The sequence below is a fragment of the Leptonychotes weddellii genome, chromosome 6 (assembly GCF_054177405.1).
Source record: "Leptonychotes weddellii isolate Sample4059 chromosome 6, ASM5417740v2, whole genome shotgun sequence".
NCBI classification, from domain to species: Eukaryota; Metazoa; Chordata; class Mammalia; order Carnivora; family Phocidae; genus Leptonychotes; species Leptonychotes weddellii.
The window spans coordinates 18,152,636-18,158,907 of record NC_138374.1 but is presented as its reverse complement, the minus strand read 5'-3'; positions in this window follow the sequence as shown (position 1 = coordinate 18,158,907).

The following is a 6,272-nucleotide window of genomic DNA, read 5'->3' as shown; positions in this document are numbered from 1 at the left end:
ATTTACAATGCACATCATTGTGTATCTACCTCATTCTTTTTAATGGCTGTATAGTACTTCGGTGTATGGATGGATGTACTATAATTTATTCATTCATCCTTTGATAGAGATCTGGATTATTTCCAAATTGTTCCCTTTCTCCCCTATCAGATATACTTAATCAGTCCTCTCTCCTACCTCCATTTTGGAGCCAGAACCCAGGTGCTAAAAGAGGTAATAGTGCTGTGCAGAAATAGAGAAATCCCTCATCAGTTTCTCCTCCTCTGGCTAGAACACCAAGGATAGGCCCCACTGTCCCAGCCATTCATGAGTGAGTAAGAACTGCCCTAGGAGTCATTTTTCAGCAGATTAATCAAATAACATTGGGTTCGAAGTCTGGTAACTTGAATGTAAGATTATGGGCAGGTCAGTTAACCTCCTTGATCCTCAGTTTTGCCACCTATAAAATGAGAGGTTAAAATAGATGCTTTTTTATTTTTTTTTAAGATTTTATTTATTTATTTGACAGAGAGACCACAAGAGCAGGAACAGAGGCAAGGAGAGTGGGAAAGGGAAAAACAGGCTTCCCGCGAGAGTGGGAGAGGGAAAATCAGGCTTCCCCCGGAGCAGGGAGCCCAAAGCAGGGCTCGATCCCAGATGCTCAACAATTGAGCCACCCAGGCGTCCCAAAATAGATGAGTTTTAATGCCCTTTCCAACTGTAGTATTTACCTATATTTTGTTGAAGTATTGATTTAAGCTATATAACCCAATCTGTATTAGGTTTCTGTTACTTAAATTGAAAACATCTTTTGTGTATATTGTGTGATGTGTAATTTATTTGGGCTAAGCTATTTTAAAGTGTAAGACTGTAAAAAAGAGAAGTTGAATGTTATATTTTATATAAACTCTCCTTTTCTAAAAAGTCCACTTCAAAAGTATAAAATCCATTCCAGAGAAAAGCAGATCCTTTTATCAAGCTTGAATACTTGAGAAGAAGATTCTGAGTGAGGCGGTATTTGTTTTTAAAATGGATCCTTGTAATTTTCAATGAATCCAGCCATTCAAGGCTAATCCTCAGGGCTTTGAAACTTGGCTTCAACACCCTTGTTTAAATTGTTTTCACATTCTAGTCCTCTAATCCATCTCCTTGTTTCATTGAATGCTAAAATTGATATTGCTTGACATAGCTAAAGTTGTCTGATTTGGTGCTGAGGAAGCAGCTTAGAGGTGAACTATACACTATCATCCAGCCAGCAAAGTCATTAAGTTACACAGCAAAGTTATAAAGTAACAGAAGCAGGAGTTTTTGCCGCATCACACATAAGATGTTTAGGATTGCCTGTTTTACAATTTTATTCTTGCAATTCTGTCAAATGACAGCTGTCCTGAAAGCAGAATGGTGAAGAACTTCATTGTTTGATTTGTGTAATAACAAGAAGATAAAAAGATACTTTCTCAGCCTGGAGGTAGGGGAGTCTGTGTGTTCATATGCTGGTTTAGCCTAGCTTTGTGGCAGAAAACTTGATATACCTTGATTAAGTATGCTTCTCTGAAACCTGAGATGTTATTTATTAATCGAAGCAATGCTGCATAATTACTACCGGTATTCTGTGTTGATTTTCATATCAGTTGTTTGACATATGGTTCAGTTTAGCAAAATGTATTGAGGACCATCTAGGAACCAAGCACTGCATTAAGCAGTGGAAGTACCTAAATGACAGAGACAGTCTAGTCGTACTGGTATCTATTAAAATGACAACTCTTATTTCTTCCATTGATAGAATTTTGGGCAGAGAAAATTCTTCAAATTTTGAGTCTGTGAAAATAGATAAAAACAAGGTATATTTTAAATAATTAAAAAGGTTTTAATGTCTTGTTAGGACAGTGTTAACTACTGTGGAGGCACACTCTTCTCTGTGTGGATCTGCTAGTGACATCAATTTCTCACTAATGAGATTCTAAACAAAATAAAGTTGTGGTTGGACTAATTGAGCCTTAATTTTTGCCCACTTACATGTATCTAACATATAAAAACCTGTTACCATTATTGTACCTCATATATTATGACTTAATCTATTGCTTGTATGACACTAACCTTTGAAAATGGTCACACTATGTCTTGATGACACATCCTGATATCTTCTTTGTCAAGTTACCCCATCCATTGTGACATTTACGACTAAGGAAATTCTCTATAGTTAGAAATATACAGGATACTGCTGTCTACAGGATGTTGAACAACTTTGTCTAAAACATTTGCAATCATTTTAAGAAAAACAACCCTATGATAGCAAAATCAGTCCAGTAGATTATAGTTTGAGCTGAAGCAGAAAGCCATTTTAAGTGTGTGTGTGTGTGTGTGTGTAAAAGAGAGAGAGAAGAAAAAGTCTAATCATTACTCTGCTCCATTATGCAATCCTAGAAGGGACTGCTGTTTCTTCTTTGGAGCCCAGCTTTTGGCTGGAGTCCTGTGACACACAGTGGGAATTCACTTCCTATCAGGAAACGCTGTTTTTCAATGTATTATCTTGTTGAGACAACCACAGTGAACAATAGGCTATTAATGTATTAGAACAACAAGTGTCATAACTAAGCCAATATTTGCTTTGTTTTGAGTGTTACCCTAAAAAAAAAAGAAACTTTGGCCAGCCTTCAGAATACATATGACCATCAGTAACTGCTGGGCATAGAAGTCATGACAGTTAAAAAGAACAAAGAAGAAAAAAAAAATGTGTTAATAGCAGTGATGAACTTTTTGCAGGTTTACTCACTTCCCGCAGAGAGACAAGAATTAATTAAATGGTTTCAAATACGTCTTTCAGCTATGAAAAATGTCTACTTAAAGGCCTGTTTTGAGTTCTGAAAGCTACACCAAGAAGCTAGTACAAAGAAAAAAGCATCAAACTCAGGGTCTTTAGGAACTATCAGATGTTTTTACGAGATACATCACATTTGATTTTGGATATTTATATTTAAAATAATTTTATAATACTTCTTATTTGAGGACTGTCTACTTTTTCAAAGCTGTGTTTCTTTCATAATGATTAGGAAGAAGAAAACCCCATTCAGGGGATGGTCAGTATCAAGTCACCACTATAATTATGTGATAAGAATATAATAAAACTTCAGAGGTGGAAGGTAAACCTAGAAGTCATGTGATCAAACTATCACCTCATTTTATACATGAAGCACATCAGAACTTACCTTTCATTTCAATTGAACTTCCTTTACTATCTTAACCCAAAATTCTGTTTAACAGCCATTCTCAACAACTCTTGGGTATTTTATATTTATCTTTCATTTGGTAGTTGTCATAAACTGGTTTTTACTGTTCGTTACCTTTCCATGTGTCATGTCTTAGTTCTTCTATGATAAAACTGAGAAGTCCTTAAAGGCAGGACCTAGACCTGTGTCTTATATTTCTTTATTTACCTAACAGCTGAATTAGTGGTTGCTAGATTGATAGGATCAATAGGGTTTGTTGGGTTTTTTTTTTTAATATTTTAAAATGACATTTTTGTACCACAACTTGTACCTCATTTCAAAACCCAGGAGTAAGTATAGATTTTTTTTAAATTGCTCTTTTTATACCTTCACTTTTTTGTGATTACTTTTCAGTCAGCTTAAGACTTTTATATGCAGGTGAAATTCATTACCTCCGCCATCTTGGGTACCTGGCCATTCTGAGCAAACCATGATTAGCCCAGTTTTCAAGGGTTGCTCTAAATTCTCTGCCCTAGTTTATTCTAAGTCAAGTAGAGAATGGGATATTATGATTCAATAGCCCTACTTACCTCACTTAGTTTAATAAACCCTTATTGCATAACGGTAAGTGGACAGTAAAGAAAGAAAAAAGATGTTGACCCAATTACTGGAGCAGACAGACCTACTCAAATAATTTAAAGGCAACACAGACTATGAAAAAGTGCTTTGGGAGCAATACTGGTGGGAGGAAAGGCTAATTCTTGTGGAGGAGATTGGGGAAGCCATTATGGAAGGAGTTGGCTTTTGAATAAGACTTCAAAGTATGGATTAAGATTTGGAGGGTTGGAGATGAGAGGGAAGAGTTCAAGTACACGAGAAAGAAGGTGAGCAAAAGCATCAGCCAGGGAAATGGCTTTTGTTTGGGAGAGTCATCATTTTCCTCTAAGTCTATGAGGGACACACTTGGAAGTCTTTTCCATCCTATTTTCAGAGCCTGAATTTTAGAAACCCCCAGGCTGATTCCTAAGTGTTTTTTAAAGATAGGACTCCAAGGTGCTTTTTTTTTTTTTCCTTGAGGGAGGGACTAAGAAAATTGTGTTTTTTGGAAAATTATATAGTAGGTATCTTTGTGCTTCTCAGTTGTAACCATGAACCCCAAAGGTTGTAGTGTCCATACTACCTTTTAGATGTTTAAAATAACACTTTCTGGCACTTTGCAACTCTATAGAACTCTTCCTTGACAATAGAGATCAAATGTAGAAATAAAATATTTAACAAACTCTGTGGAGAGCTACTTAAGTTACTAAGCTCCATGAAGTTTGCTTTTTATTTGACAATAAAGTACTTGATGTAGGCTTTAAGTCCAGCTAAATAGGCACTATAGAACTAAGCTGTGAGTCTAGTCTTTGTGACTAGACAAAAACAAGAATCCTACTCCAAGCCTGAATTTAGAATATAGCAAGCAATTTAAGTGGACCCTTCAGGCATGTGTGAGTGGTACAAAAAGCTGAGTCATAAAGTTTATTCTCTCTAGTGAATTACCATTAAAGCTTGAAAGAGCAGCATTCTCATTATTTTAAAAGTGGTTAAATCGTTCTAAATTCTTATGAAAATACACAAAAAATCTGTTTTGTGTGTTGTTAACCCTGAATGCTACTTAAAAACTACTTAAAATCAAGAAATTGGAGCTTAAGACATTAGGTGACTTTTCTTTTTCATGAAAGGTAACATTTAATGCATAGTAGCTTCTGAAATTAGTTTATTGCCACAATCTTTAAAGGAATTTTTTAATGCAGTTTCTATTTTAAATCTTTTTTTACATTGACAGATCATATGATCTACTTTCTGTGTATCATATGCTATTCTAGTAATGTGAAAAGTCTCAAAATAAATTGAGGGACACTTGAGAAGTCACATTCTTTTTGGGACCTGTTTCTTCATATGGAGAATTGAGGGGGTAGGATTAGATGTAATAATATCTTAAAGGTATTAGAGCTTAGTAGGACATAAGTTCTAAAGATGCTATTCTTATTTTGGTTCTAATTAAGTAATATTAGGAAAGAGCAGTATATATTTCTTGGGACAGTTGTTATTTGGGTTTATAAATGTTTTGTCTCTCTGTTATCCTTATAAAGGTATTCTTCATCCTTTAAAAATCTGCACTTCTGATGTCTTTGTTAAACTTTCCTTCGTAAATTAAATGATGAATTAGTTTAATGCTTTCTCTTTTTCCCTGGTTTTGACTTTAGACTTTTTAGGTCTTCTTTCAGATTTTCTTTTTATTAAGACTTCAGGTTCCAGCTGTGGTTTAGAGACTTCAGTTGTTTCTATTCTCTCCAGTCTCCTCAGTGTCTCCATGTCAGAAAAGGATCCCAATCTCTTTTCTCTTATATGAATTAATTGTCCTAAAAAATTAAAATGTATGCATACATTTTCAAGGTTCTTAATCATATTGACTAAGCCTACTTTTCAAGGCTAAATCTTACTTTATACTTGGTCAGAGCCTAAACCTCTTTAAATGACAATAAATGACCAACACAGTACTAGATGAAATAATGGGGCATATGTAATCTAGATATTAGGTTCCAAAGAACTCACCCACCACCACCACCACCTCTTCCTAAAGCTTATAATTATAGTTGTAGTTTATATTATACTTGGTGGAATATTTTTTTTTTAAAGATTTTATTTATTTATTTGAGAGAGAATGAGAGACAGAGAGCATGAGAGGGAGGAGGGTCAGAGGGAGAAGCAGACTCCCTGCCGAGCAGGGAGCCCGATGCGGGACTCGATCCCGGGACTCCAGGATCATGACCTGAGCCGAAGGCAGTCGCTTAACCAACTGAGCCACCCAGGCGCCCCTATACTTGGTGGAATATTAAATTTGGTGAATTATCAGGAAATTTTGCTTGTTTATTATTGACTTAATAATCCCTGAGTGTCAGTCCATCAACATATGAATGGATAAAGAAGATGTGGTATATATATACAATGGAATATTATGCAGCCATCAAAAGGAATGAGATTTTGCCATTTGCAACGATGTGGATGGAACTGGAGGGTATTATGCTGAGTGAAATAAGTCAA